General features: G+C 39.0%; 1 long non-coding RNA gene across 1 annotated transcript; it reads left to right on the top strand.

The window, feature by feature from the left end:
- Nucleotides 1-8569: 8569 nt before the first annotated feature.
- LOC117543039 lies at nucleotides 8570-9974 on the top strand. Its single transcript, XR_004568518.1, has 3 exons — nucleotides 8570-8627; nucleotides 9645-9793; nucleotides 9923-9974. It is a non-coding gene; the product is annotated as an uncharacterized LOC117543039 (long non-coding RNA).
- The last annotated feature ends 4798 nt before the right edge of the window (nucleotides 9975-14772 follow it).

The raw sequence follows: 14772 nt of genomic DNA, 5'->3' as shown, positions 1-14772 counted from the left end.
TTTGATCAATGCACAGGCAATGATAATGCTAAAAATAATACATTTTGCAGCCCCCATTGTCAGTGATACATAAAGAGAGATCTACTCTAATATTAAACAAAGCATTTCAACAGTGGCCCATTATTAACAAAGAGCATAGCTGTGATTTTGTCCAATTGTCTTTCTGTCTAATTGATTTATAGTTTGCCATATGTCAGTGAAAACGTGAGTGTTTGAAAGACACTGAGCATATGGAGGACAGATATTGTGGTCATGTTGAATGCAATGTTTACATTGAGAAGTTTATATAAGTTTCACATTTTAAAATCTTAAAGTGAGATTGAGGTGCAACTGCCAAAGAAGAGTACATGCAATGTCAGATAGACCAATTTAAACTGGAGTAACGATTTAAAAAGGAAATGGAAGGGCCCTTTAAAAGTAAGTTTTATGATTATAGTTAAAAACTAGAATAACCTAATGATTTCAACAGAATAATTAACAAATACATTGAATTATCTTTCTGCCATTTTACACTTTGGGTGTTTAATATGTCAACTAAGTAAACACATTTAGTATACCAATGTATTATTGAATTTCAAAACAAAACACTGAAAAAGCCTATAGCAATGTATTATAGCAATACAATTAGAATTCATTTTAACTGACATGAGTGCACGGTGAGACTTATTTCCAATATTTTTACAGCCACTTTTTACGTCTGCAGGAGTCACAATGATATAATGTAGGTGCACACTTTAATTAACATGGTCAATTGGTATCATTTCATATATTTGGACCACCAGATGGCATTGTTTGGCTGCAAAGTGCAAGAGTATGAGCTCATAATTTTGTTGTAGTGTTACATTGTTTTATTCAGAGGTTAATTGTTTGTATTTTTGTGACTTTACTTTTGTATTTGGAGATAATCTTTATATAGGAGCTCTTACCAGAGCTTTACATTTTCAACAAAAGCAGCAATTAATCATTTAAAGTAATCCATGAATATAAGTTTAAGGACAATTACATTAGAATACAGGGAGGTAATCTATTCAATCATTTTAAGTGCTTAGGTTGAAATAATCAAAGTTAACCCAGAGTTGTTATCAAATAAACTACATTCTGCTGATATCTGGTTGGTTTGTATTGCTTTATTATGTATTGTTGTAGAGTTGGACAGTTCATTTACAACAGTTAATTCAACAGTATACCCATATTGAATCTGAAAGTAAAAATCCAATGAAGCACAATTGCTCAAATTTGAGGCACTTTAATCTTACAATGAAAACTATACTTTTTACTCCCCTAGGTTAGGTAAAATAAAATCCTCTGGGATGAGTTGTAAAATGCATCATCAAAACGCTGAGAGAAGGGCTGTTTGTCTGAGCTTGTTAAATGTAGACTTCTTTAAAAATATTTGGTTCTCACAGGACAGTGACACCATGGTTACCATACAATGATCTAACCTACTAAAGATTAAACTACACACCATGTTATAAAGTAGAATATATAGCACACCCTTCTCACCAGTGTATAAGTCACCATATACATTAATGCAGCAACATTATTAACCAAACAATGAGTCCATTTATTTGTCGGTTATCTCATCGCTAAAAACTGTGACAAGTGCAATACTTTTGCTTGTAGTGGAGTATCTTCACATACCTTTACTTAAAGCATCCTAACACTTCAGTGCTTTTTTTACGTAGGCCTCAATGTGTCACATTTTTCCCCAGCAATCTGTCCAGGGACTTTAAAGATGTTCAGCTGTATTGTCTGTAAGGGCAGGTAAGGACTAAGGGTTTTTAAAAACCTTGAAATTCCCTGTTTTATATTTTGCCGTGTGATTCAGTAATGTTTAAGTGGAAAAATGCATGTTTTGCACTACTGCATAACATTCCTTTGCTAAATTTTGCTGGAGCCAATCCACCTCATCTTCACTTTTTTCTGCATGCAAGACCTATAGGTCCTTGCATCTGAAGATGTGGGAAAAGGAAAGTGATTGGTTACTTAATGATTTGATTCAACTCCCAGCTATGTGTTTACTCTGCCCTTGTATTACAAGATTCAAGATTCAAGGCTTTTATTGTCATTAGCTACAGTGTAGTTATGACAATGAAAATTGTAGGTCACAGGCTCCTCCAACAGTGTAACACAATAAAACAGATAATAGTGCAAGTAAATACAATAAAAATAGAATATAATAGAAATTGTGCAGAATACTCTATACACTGTAATTGGAATATTGATATATATATAAGTTGCAAACAGATGTTATGGATCTTCTTTCAAAAGTTCAGGTCTTTAACAGTATTATGCCCTGTGAGATGAAACTGTCCCTTAGTCTGGTGGTTTTAGTCCGGATGCTGCGGTACCGCCTGCCTGACGGCAACAGACAGAACAGTTTGAATCTGTATTCGAGAAGGGCACTTCTGAATTCTGCAAATCTCTTATGAGATGTTTATCGTTGATTTGGAAATATGGAATGTGCTATGTCTTCACATTTTATAAGGAATACTATCAATTGGTACTTGTAGAGCACAACAACTCCCACATCAGTAGCATCACCTGGTGGTTGAAGAATATAAATGCAGCCACACATTCAATGTTGGCATGTAGGAGGCAGTGTATCCATATCAATGAGATGGACTTGGATTCCTTCTTGCAGCTGCAGCCTTGAAACCCTGGGTTTCTTGCTTCAGTGTTTGTGGGTTTTATCTAGCTGCTATATCCTTCCTTCTGTAATAAGCAGAAAGAGCAGCTGTGTAGTCTCCCCTCCCACAACCCACCCTGGCACACAGAGCAGGGGTTGGTAGGGTCACTTTGTCCTTGATAGCTTTGGATGCTCTGAAGGACAACATTTCTAAAATAAATACAGCTGAATGTTGTGTGTGTTATCCTTTGTTAACTCTCCTCACACGTTCAAATTCACCATTCAAAATGTTAAAAAAACATTGCGAAGATGTATTTGAAAGAAAACACACTGATATAGATATTTATATATATATAATATATATCTTTTTTTAAAAGAGACACTTAAAAATACTTCAATTTAAAACAATAAATGTATATACATCGCAAAATAAGATGTGGAGGCTTGGAGAGTTTATGAGAAGATTATTAATCAGCAGGTCCCTGCGGTATGCTTCTTATTGAATACCACTCAATCATTGAATGCGGATCTATTATGTGCGTATAACCTTTGTTATACTGATTCAAAACAATTCCGTTTATTTCATTATTTTGAGGCACCTGATGGATGGCATTTTTTACACAAGAGTTAAATCATTTTTTTGGGATCTATGTTGTCATGATGCAGTAAACTCCATCTGTTCAAATCAACACAATAATTATCTAGGACAGCTATTTGACCTAGATTTGGTCAACTTAGCTGCATACAATGAAACAAAAATATGACTTTGATTATTTGTTTGCCTTCTACAAGAAATTATATATTACATTTTAGTGCTTTAACTCAAAATGTCTCCTTTTATTTAATGTGTTACTTGTATTTTGCATGTCATTTTTTAGTAGTAGTAGAACCTTTATTTAGCCAGGAAAATCAATTAAGAACAAATTCTTATTTTCAATGATGACCTGACAGGAGGCAAAAGGCATCCTGAGGGGATGGGGGTTGGGAGGAAGAAATAAAAAGACAGACTCCGGGCACTACAGAACCCAGGAGACAACACAATGACACAGAGCAGAGATGACAGGCAAAGCAGTTCAACATATAACATATCTAAAAGAATACTGCTGGAGTTCAATCAGTCATTAAAATAATATAGAACATTAATTCATTAATTAATTCCTTCATGGCAATGCATACCATTTGTATCATCATTGTGATACGTACATTTTAACCGTATAGGACCAAGTAAATATTACCAAAGTATTGTGTTGACTGTCAAACGGTTAAAAGCTAATAAAGTTTACCTTGGCACAAAGGTGAAGGTGGGTGACGCCAATGACGTCAGAGGAGTTTGCACATGGTAAAATTCACCCATGGGTCACATGGTTTAGGAAGGACACTTGTTACAGGTCAGTCAGTGGCTGGCAGAATATATTGAATATATTTATCAGAGATACAAGAAAACCAACAACATTCAATGTCATCCAAAGCTCAAGAGGAGGAGTTTGTGCATCATATTGAGGATTGAGCTGTCCGTTTGGTGTTTCCACAGCTTGTACACAAGACAACAGGTGCATCTCTTTAGCAAAGTTTAGTTTATTGTCACTTTAAGGAAGCACTATCCTGTATGTTATGTCAAGAACTCCTCCAACTAGAGAAATGTGTTGAGAGAAATAGGGTGTCTATGAGGAGAAAAATATGACTCGATAGTCCAGCAACATTTTTTACTAATGGATATTTAAATGAAAGTGGGCACCCATCTAGAGTGAATGTATTGTCTATGGCAGTGGTAACCAACCTTTTCAAGCCCAAGATCACTTTTTATTCCAAAATGTAAACCGAGATCTACCAATCCAATATCTTCCAAAAAACCCACTTAGGAGTAAGACTATTCATCGTCATATTTATTTTTGCAATCAATTTATGTTACAACAGGCTCAATGTACGTGTAAAGATGCACACAAAGAAAGACACAGTTATGCACAGTTATCTGTTCAATACAAACTATTAATATTTACAGTATCTGTTCAATGCACTATATTTAGTTTCTCAGTTCAATTAGTAGTATTCACATGTACAGATATTAGCCTATACATGTACAGTTCAATGTAATCCATATTAAGTTACTCTGTTCAATGCACAATATATTTTCAATGCTCAAGTTGCTCTATCAGCCTGCCTTTAATGAGACTGCTGTGACTGCACATTATCTGTAAGCCTTTTGAAATCTGGCTAATAGTTAGTGATTGCCAGCCGGAGGCAGTCAGTAAGATATGCGTCAGTCATACGAGTTCTATACTTGGATTTAATTATTTTCATTTGTGAAAAGGCCGTTTCACATAAGTATGTGGAGCCAAAGTAGGCCTTCAGTTTAAGCGCACCTGACACAATCAGTGGATACCTCTCTCTACTCACGAGTGACCAAAAGTCCAGGGTTGCGTTCCGATAATCCAAAAATCTGCTCCTAAATTCTAACCCTATCTCCTATTCCTTGACCTCTGAATGAAACGTCACGGGGTTAAGGGATAGTGTATAGGAGAATTCAAAAGGACTTAGGAGAAGAGACTGTGGTACTTTAGAGAATCGACTGCACTTTCACTATCCGACGTGTTTATGAAGCGCCAACGGACGTCATGAATGTGCGTCTGCTGCTGTGGGGAAACTATGGAAACAACAGTTTTCTATACAGCGGACTACAACATGGATGTTTAATAAGAACGAGGGACTACTGTAAACTCATCTAGAGACTCTGCACCGTGCTCTGATGCTGTTGCTTTATGCTTTATGAACGTGGACAACAGAGAAACATATTCTTCATGACCAAAGTTGGAATTGAAATAAAAAAGGAAAGTGAAACTTATGCTCGTCACCCTCTCCCTCCGGTCCACATTAATACAAATGATCCCAGTATGATTGTATGAACTATGAAAATATCTTAAAATCAATACAAATGTATTTATTATAAACGTTAGTCCTTAACATCTATCACTGTGTACATCACCATTCAAACATCTTTTAAAAGTTGAACAAACCCCACACAGCTCAGTAAACACTGTGAAATGTTGACTTTATTTGATCATTTCAGTAAAAACTAACGTTCATATTTCTGTTTTTGATTATAATACTGATGAACGTTCAGAAAAAAGCACTTTGGCAACTTACCACATAGGCTACGTTTTAAAATGCTTAATAAGCACCGTAACTTTCATGATATCATTTCTCGGTCATAATCGGTTGTTTCCGTGAACGGCCGACTGTTGAGTGACGGCAAATGCTGCGGCTGCAATGCATTGTGGGGCAGCATTTTCTCCTCTCCTTTCGTCAAGGGAGGTCCAGTGGTTCCTAAGCTAAAGGAGGTTATAAAGGAAGTTTGAAACCTCCTTTCCTTTCATTTGGAGAATTGGAACGGCACTTAACATGGCTGCCACTGACGTACTTCCGGGTCATTTCACTTGGTTAGGAAGGTTCCTAAGCTAAATGGACTATTGGAACGCAACCCTGATCTCTTGCTCTGGCCTTCAATTCAATGTCGCTTTGCATTTCAATGATCTCCATGTCAACACCCATAGGTAATGTAAACACCTCCTGCATTTTAGCTGACAGCTGTTCAATGTCAATGCTGAGCAAAGGGTTTGATACAAAACCAACTGCTTGCCCCATGTCTTGTAGCTCCACAAATCGAGCACCAAATTCTGATGTCAGTTTGTTCAAATGGGCGCAGAATTGTTCAGGATGGAAAGCAGTTTTGTCTGTGAGGTTTTGTGACACCTTTTCAAGATTTTGGAAGTGTGTCAGCCTCGCATGTCTTAACTGAGTGGTCCACAAACTGAGCTTCACTTTGAATGCCTCCACTGCGCTAATCATGTGACCAAGCTCTCGGTCTTTCCCTTGCAATTCTCGGTTAAGGTCATTGAGTTTTGCAGTCAGATCGGTAAGGAACCCCAAGTCCAATAACCAAGTATCGTCGGACAGCTGCTCATACTCCTCGTTCCTCGACTTCAGAAAACTGATGATCTCTGGCAGCAAATCCAGAAAACGCTGAAGCACCTTGCCCCGACTGAGCCACCTTACATCTGCGTGAAGGATCAAATCTCCATACACAGAGTCGAGCTCGTCCAATAAATACTTAAATAGCCGGTGCTGGAGTGCTTTTGCGCGAATTGAGTTGACAATCTTAACAACAACATTCATTACATGTGACATGTCAATTGCTTTAGCTGCCAATGCCTGTTGATGTATCACACAGTGATAGTTTACAAATGGTGGAAAGTCTGGGTCTTTTCTGCACAGCGCAACAAATCCTGAACGAACACCGAGCATCGCTGGTGCCCCATCGGTTGTGAAGGACACTGTTTTATGAATGGGAATCTTGTACTCACGAACATAGTCCTTGAATGCCTTGTACACATCCTCACCCCTGGTTCTTTCTTTCAATGGGATAAGGGCAAGAAAGGTTGTGAAGGACACTGTTTTATGAATGGGAATCTTGTACTCACGAACATAGTCCTTGAATGCCTTGTACACATCCTCACCCCTGGTTCTTTCTTTCAATGGGATAAGGGCAAGAAAGGCCTCCTTGACAGTAAAATCCGTGAAAACCATCCGGACAAACACACCTAGCTCGGCTGTGTCTGTGGCATCGGTAGACTCGTCAAATTGAACTGAAAAGTATTCCGAGAGAGACAAGTCTTTTAATACTTGCTGGGATACATCTTCGGACAATGACTGGACTCTTCTGGCTACAGTAGGTGCACCAAGTGGTACACTTTTTATCCTCGCTTTTATGAACTCTTTGTTTTTGAAATCCGCAAACAAGACGTCAGCTGTGGCGCTCATTGCTTCTTTAATCATCTCACCATTCGTAAATGGTTTTTTGTGCTGAGCCAAAATATGGCTAATCCGGAGGGACGTTTATGTAGGCTAGCTGCATTGCTCTTTGCTGTAGGCGTGATGAAAAGCGACTGCTGTGCTTTTAGTCCTCTTTTCAGTTCATCAATTATTTTGGTTCTTAATGCGCTGTAGGAGCCGCATTTAAGTTTATTTTGTTTTGATTTATTTGGAACCTTTATTAATGCATTTTTCTGTTTCAGTGAGAGGTGTGCTTTGCTCAGGTGAAGGGGGCGGGGCTAAGGCTTTAAATTGGAGGTGCGGTGTGTGACGGGAGAGCAGCAGGCAGCAGCAATACCGTCATTGACACGCAGACGCAACCTTATGCTTAGCAAAAAACAGATGATTAGGATCTGCTGTTTAAGTGTATGTTACATATTGTTTTCGTATTTTGTTTTACTGGAAATAAACGTTGAAAAGCAACTGAAACGCCCAGTGGATTGTGTACTGCGAGTCTGACACTGCTTCCGAGGCCCAAGCTCTACATGTGGCCAGGATCAATAACTTTTGAGGTGAAGGTTACAAGACAAACTTTTTGGGATTTTGGCCACTACATGCGCTGTTGAGTGGATATGAGTCTTTGAATTTACCATGGGTGCTCGGCTCGCATGATGGCGCTCCAGGTTGCCCCGTTTCGCCAAGGCTACCGCCTGTTGGCATATGAGGCATATAGTCTTCTCTTTCGCTGATGTGAAAATAAATTCATGCTCCCATTCCGGGTGGAAATAATACGTTTTTGATTTCTTTTTCGCGGGACCCTCAGCCATATCGATGTTGGTTAAAGATTAGCAGAACTTGGTACAGTTTAAAGGGGACCTATCATGCAAAATGCACCTTTGGACGTCTTTTATACATGAATATGTGTCCCCGGTGTTCCAGGGAACTCACCAAGTGTCAGAAAACACAACCCTCTCTATTTTCCTCCTTCGCCAAATCTCTAAAAAAGTGGCTGAAACGGATCTGAAAAAAACGGATCCAGATTTCAACACTTTCCTACGTCACAAAGAGACGTGCTCTGCTTATTGGTCAACTCTCCACCTATCAGGGGAATGAGCCACGGCCACGTGCATTGCCGGGATCAATACCAACCATCCGGGAGCAGGCCAGTGAGGACACATCCAATTTTGAAGCTGTAAGTTTTTATTTAGCGGTGTTTTTCCTGATAAAGCTATCTCTAGCTTGTAGTATGTAGCATGTAGCTTTGCCGTATCAATGTCGCCTCAAACCCAAATAGTAATCGGTTAGGTGTTTATATGTTTTTGTAACATTTTATATTGTACGCTCCGCAGTCTTTGCTTTGTCTTTTATTTTAATTATCAGGCATTTGCTAACATGTTCAGACATAGCCTACTGCCGTAATGGCCATCTGTGTGAAGGCTGTAAAGCCACACCCTAGCCGATAACACAAGTATTTATTCTCCTATTTATTAGTATTTTGTGTCCTCTAAAATCATATTGAGTAAGTTATAATAACAAACGTAATCTTCTGTAGGTAAGTGCCGTTTTTTGCAGCGTTATATGTAAAAGCTTTTGTGATTGTAGTCTGTAAGAACGATCAGATATCATCGATCTGTAAGCTAAGCTACGCTACGCTAATGAGACATGCCGTTTTTTGCAGCGTTATGTGTAAAAGCTTTTGTGTGTTTACTTGTTTGCGCACATGAATATAAATGGGGGTGTGTGAGGATACAACACTGTGTGTATGTATGCGAGGGGGGACACACACCACGAGTAAAACGGAGCTAAAGCCCCGTTGGTATGTTGTTGTTGACGAGGCCTTACCTAGCAACAGGCTAATTAGTGGCTAGCACTCATTACAGTCAGTCTACTGAGCTCAGCCCCTCTCCAACACATCATCTGTATTGAGTCAGAAACACAGCATGCACGTTACGGTTCAAAACTAACTCAGATTGGAAAAGGCTAAGCAAAGAGCTTTGCTAAATAGAGAGTTTTAAGCCCCATCTTTTGGGATTTCAGACGATATTTATCCAAATAGTATTTTCTCATCCTGAATACTAAATTGAGATGATTTTGTTCCAACTATGTTTTCTTCTTTACAGGCCAGCACCTCACATACTTACTAATTAGTGACAATTTGTACATCCTTTGCTATTATTTACATTTTTTTTTCTCATGGCGGAAATGAAAGACTGTCCCTGGCAGCCCTGCACTACAATGAAAACGCTGAGCGTGCACAACCCACTACATCCCCTGGAAACCCTCTGTATAAACTGCAGTTCCCAAAGGCCAGGAAGGGAGAATGCAGAGCAAAACCAGTAAAGACTGACCCCACATTCCGTAAGTGTTTAAAATATTTATTATACAACTATTTACAAATATAAAATTAGAAAGAACTTTCAGTTTTTTACATGCATATACTAATCTAAACCACATTTTTTGTTGTGCTTTTTTTTTAACATTGCACAGGCTACGTGGCCAACTTGATGGACCTCATCTTCGACCAAGTCTTTGTGGACCCTGCACCATTATGAGCGACCTGACAGGGACGAGGTCATCGCCGGGTATGCTACACGGTTCAATTTGGCTGCTGTCTGAACCCAACATCGACATTTTGCGGATCAGGAAACTCCTGCCTCCTTGAGGACAACGCAGACCGGAATCACCACTCTGATCCTGCGTCCAAGGAAGCCCCAGCACCAGCTCACAAAGCTTCTGTAGGCTAGATACCTGTGACGCCTGAAATCATTAAAAAAAATATTTAGTGTAATTTATACAAAATACAAGTACATTTCGTTTTTTTTTTATGGGTTCAAAGAACCGTTCATTTTGACAATAAAGTTCAGAGTTGATATCAAATGTGTCGTGATTATTCATGTTTGGATGGGTAAAGAATATTCTGATTTCAAAAGCATAAGGTTGTGTGTGGACTTTTTTTGTCGTACACATGGGTGTGTTATGCCATTGCTGTGTAATAATATATATATATATAATAGTACATGTACAATGAAAGATTGCATAAAGCCATATACACCAGTATTTATTTCCATGAACAATATTAGCATTCGTTTTACACTTTCAGTCAAAACAAACAAACCACTCACTGCTCTATTTGCCTCAACTGTAGTCCACCATGTTCAGCTCTGTAAATATTAAATGCATTCTGCAGGAAGAACACATTCAGGCACACAGGCTCCAATCCAGGATGGTCCACCACAGGTTATAGAGTCCTCAAGTTCCTGCATCCGTCTTGACACCTAGTGTGATAAAGATATATTGAATGACATGTTAAAATGTATTCTCTAAACAGACAACTTAGTGAAGCTATCAAAAATGTTACCTGTGGTATCTCCATGCAGCACACATTCTCCGTTCAGAAGGCATCGTGGCGCAATTTGCACATGTACACCTGTAGAAAGAAGTCAATAACTGAGCTTTTAAAAACACATGAAACTACACACACTGCTGACAACTGAGGTGTTGTTGGAGTTATACTTTTTATCACCCTAAGTTATTGAACTTTCCAACGGTTGTTGCACGATGTTGGAAGAAAAGGACTAAACTATTAATAAACGCAATGAGGCCATTGTATATATGCTGAAAATATGAATGTCTCCCTTTATAAATATATATATGTATCGCTGTTTTTGCGTTACAAGCTCTAAGTTATAAACTGTACACATAGCATTCTTGCTAATTAGCCAAAATATGAACGGAATAAGTAGCACGCATCGTAACAGAGTAAAATAAATAGGAACAACAGCTTGTCAACTAACCATTCAGAAACGTCCTGCTGCAACCGAGATCTTTGCACCTCCACCAAAACCTCCGCTGCTTCAGGGTCAGTCTCTGGATCAAATTGATAATACGCTTGAACACATGCATTGCTCTGAGATGACATGTTTATTCCACACTCGTAATCACAGCAAGCATGTTAACGTGACTCTCACCGGCTCATGCCCGCTCTTCTGCAGGGGGGCGTGGTCAGCAGGGGGGCGTGGTCAGCTGCTGCTCAGAATTTTCAAAGACAGGCTTGGAAAAGAGCGAAAATGAGCGAAACGAGGCATGGCTAAAAAATGATCTGTTTGGTATTTTGAAAAATAAAATGTATAAATATACCTTATATAGGTATGGTCATACACTATATCATTTAAATATAGCATGATAGGTCTCCTACTCCTCAAGATGACCGTTAAGATACGATTTTTAACCCCACCCACAATTGCATGCAGCAATCTATGGCTGCTTCTCAGGTCGATTAAATGAAATCCTTGCTTCCCTCACTTACGTCGTTTCCCTGCGTTTAGTCCCTCCCACCAGGGAAGCATGGAGGGACGCAAGGAAACCACGAGAGGCAGGGAAATGAGTTTTAAGAGCAATGGGACGTCCTTTCCTCCGGAGCGTCACGTGAAGCGACGTCCGTTTGTGATGACGCTGCACAGCTGTTCGTCTGGCAGCAGCCAGCTCTGTACCCGTTATTTCCACAAACACCCCCGCCTCTGTTAGTGCACATTTACTGACATAAACATTAGTATCATCTGTTGTAGATCCAAATACATGAAATAAAATAAGAAGTCATTCTCAAAAAAGATAAACGCCATTCTTAAAATGTATTTAAACGAACAATAGTTTGATTAATATTGATTAGAGTGCACAATAGGAATACAATTATTCAGAGAACAAAAACAGATATGTTATCTATCAAAACCCAGTTAGATTAACATTCATTGGACTGCACATTTTGTTTGTTTGTGTGGAGCAAATTAATATTTTAATAGTACTTAATGAATGACTGAATGGGAATGACAATAAATGAAAATGTAAAACGAAAAAAGCGATCATGAAAATGTTTCCAATAAATGAATAAAATGATTTTTGACCACTTTGTTGTTCAGATATATCTCATATTTGTAACTAAATGATACATTAATTGAAACAAAACACGGTATAAACTGAGGAGTGAGTCCCGTGAGGTTCATGTATTTTCTTCACTCCGCTGGGGTATTGCTCTCATGTCAAGAAGCATCAGATCAGTGCATGCACTGCCTCGTCCAATCAGTGAGCGATACACAGTAAGGGGGCGGGGTGAGTATCTGAGGATTTCATCGGAGGATGGTCTGGTGGTTCCTCGGTTATCGCTCCTCCATGATCGCTCCTCGATCCTCGATCCTCGGTCCTCCGGCAGAAATAAGAGCCATGGGACGGTACTCAAGATGGCGCAGGCAAATCAACTTCCGGTGAGACCGAGGACCGAGGAGCGAGGAAATGAAAATAGTCGACCTGAGAAGCAGCCATAGACGTCAACTCCAGACTTGCTCTGGAGGCTCGCCTACATGAGACGTTGAAATTTCGCGGGACAAAGACGCCCGCAGCCTTGAGAGCGAGGCGCGGCGATTAATATCCATATATCTTATACTATACTTGCACTGCTTACCGTTTTCATACTTTATATATCTTAGCATATTCATACACACTGTTCATACTGCTCTCAGGCTGCTGTGTATATCTATTCATACCCCTCACTGTTTATTCATCATTCAATTCATTCTATATTTTATTCTGTCTATTGTGTACATTACTTTTCACTTTACTGCTTGTTGCACCTGGTTAGAAGCTAAACTGCATTTTGTTGTCTCAGTACCTGTAATATGTGCAATAACAATAAAGTTGAATCTAATCTTGAGCAGGAACAAATGTATTTACTTAGTACATATAGGCTATCTGACATTAACGATTAAACACATGTATGCATTCTTTATAAATGCAAACCGAGTCAAGCCGACTCCGGAGGTGGCGGTATGCACCTTAAAGTTGTTTGCAATCCGCCAAAAAACCGAGAGAAGAAGAAGACGAAGCCGACTCCGAGCTGTCCGACTTCAGGCGAGCTTTTTGAGACCTCCCCCAGCTGCGATCGGCTATTCTCGTCGACTTTCGAGGCGAGCCGCAACGCGTCTCAAACAAGCCTATTTGCTCCCGTTTAGCATTATGGGCGTCATAGCCATAGACTATAAAAGTCTTACCCAAGGCTGAATCATAAACTAAAATGTATATGTATGCATAAAGGGTTACGTCCTTAGCTGGCTAATAAGTAACAAGCTAAGCTACCAAGCACACAAACACCTGCGAACGGGTTAACATGTATAATATTATCATTTTAGACTTCTTGGAAGTTCTGTTAGTAAATTCAAGTGCACAGCACGACATTTTAATTGTCTGGTATTTGTAATAATATTCCCTTAAAGGCACAATCACCACGAACACGGCTAAAGCTAAAGGGTCAAGTACAGTACTATGACTAACTAACGTTGTAGCCTCTATGGTTGTAGCCTAGCAGAGTGGACAAGTTGCTGTTAGCTGACAGTGAGACATGTACGTGTCCATCAAAGTGACCACGCCCTAATTTATGCAAAAACGTTAAGACCTAATATAAATAAAAGGGTCGTGTTAGAAAACAATTCACTCACAGATTCATAATCATGAAGGTGGAATCTAACTATATCGATAATAATATTTATTGCATCCATGGGTAGAAACATGTTTTTTTCTGCTTTAAAGTTGGGCATTTTAACATGGGGGTCTCTGGAAATTGCTCCTTTCTGCAGCCAGTCCCTAGCGGCCCATGTATGAACTGCAGTGTGTGGCACTTCCGTATTGGCGTCCCGGCTGTTCCCCACATGTAACGGCGTTACGTAATCGGGTCATTCTACAGAAAAGGTGGAATCTGGGTGATACAAATCTGCTGAAATATAGTCCTTCTAAAAACATATAAAACCTGTTAAATAGCAATAACTAACTCGAATCCACAACAAGTAGAGCTTAAAATATTTTAATTTTTTTAATTATTTTTATACTTTATACAAAGCTTATTTGTATAGGAATGTCACTGGTGTTACGTGTTACCAGGAAGAAGAGTAACACCAGTGACGGTAACACCAGTGACAATTTGGAGAAAACACTACAATTTTAACAAAATGGCTGCAGTGTCAGACCAAATATGGCTTCAGTCAATATCAAAATCGTTTAACTCATTTTCCCATTCAAATGTTCACCCCTAGGGCTATGCAATGAGTAACACTAATGACAGACTTGAAAGACGCACGTAAAATTTGAAGATAAAATGACACCTTTAACAAACAAAGTAAGAAGTATCTGACTTTCCTTATGTCTTTGTCCACTGCACTGTCTCAAATGATCTCTTGTTACAGGAGGCACTTCAGAGACAGTACATTATTTCAAAAATAAAAGCGTTTTGTGTAGCAACAACACCAATGACGTAATTTTGTGACTGACATTTATTTGATATTATTAATAATAATGTG

Source organism: Gymnodraco acuticeps, unplaced genomic scaffold (genome assembly GCF_902827175.1).
Source record: "Gymnodraco acuticeps unplaced genomic scaffold, fGymAcu1.1, whole genome shotgun sequence".
NCBI classification, from domain to species: domain Eukaryota; kingdom Metazoa; phylum Chordata; class Actinopteri; order Perciformes; family Bathydraconidae; genus Gymnodraco; species Gymnodraco acuticeps.
The sequence above is the reverse complement of the archived record's forward strand: the minus strand, read 5'-3'. Positions and strand labels throughout refer to the sequence as shown.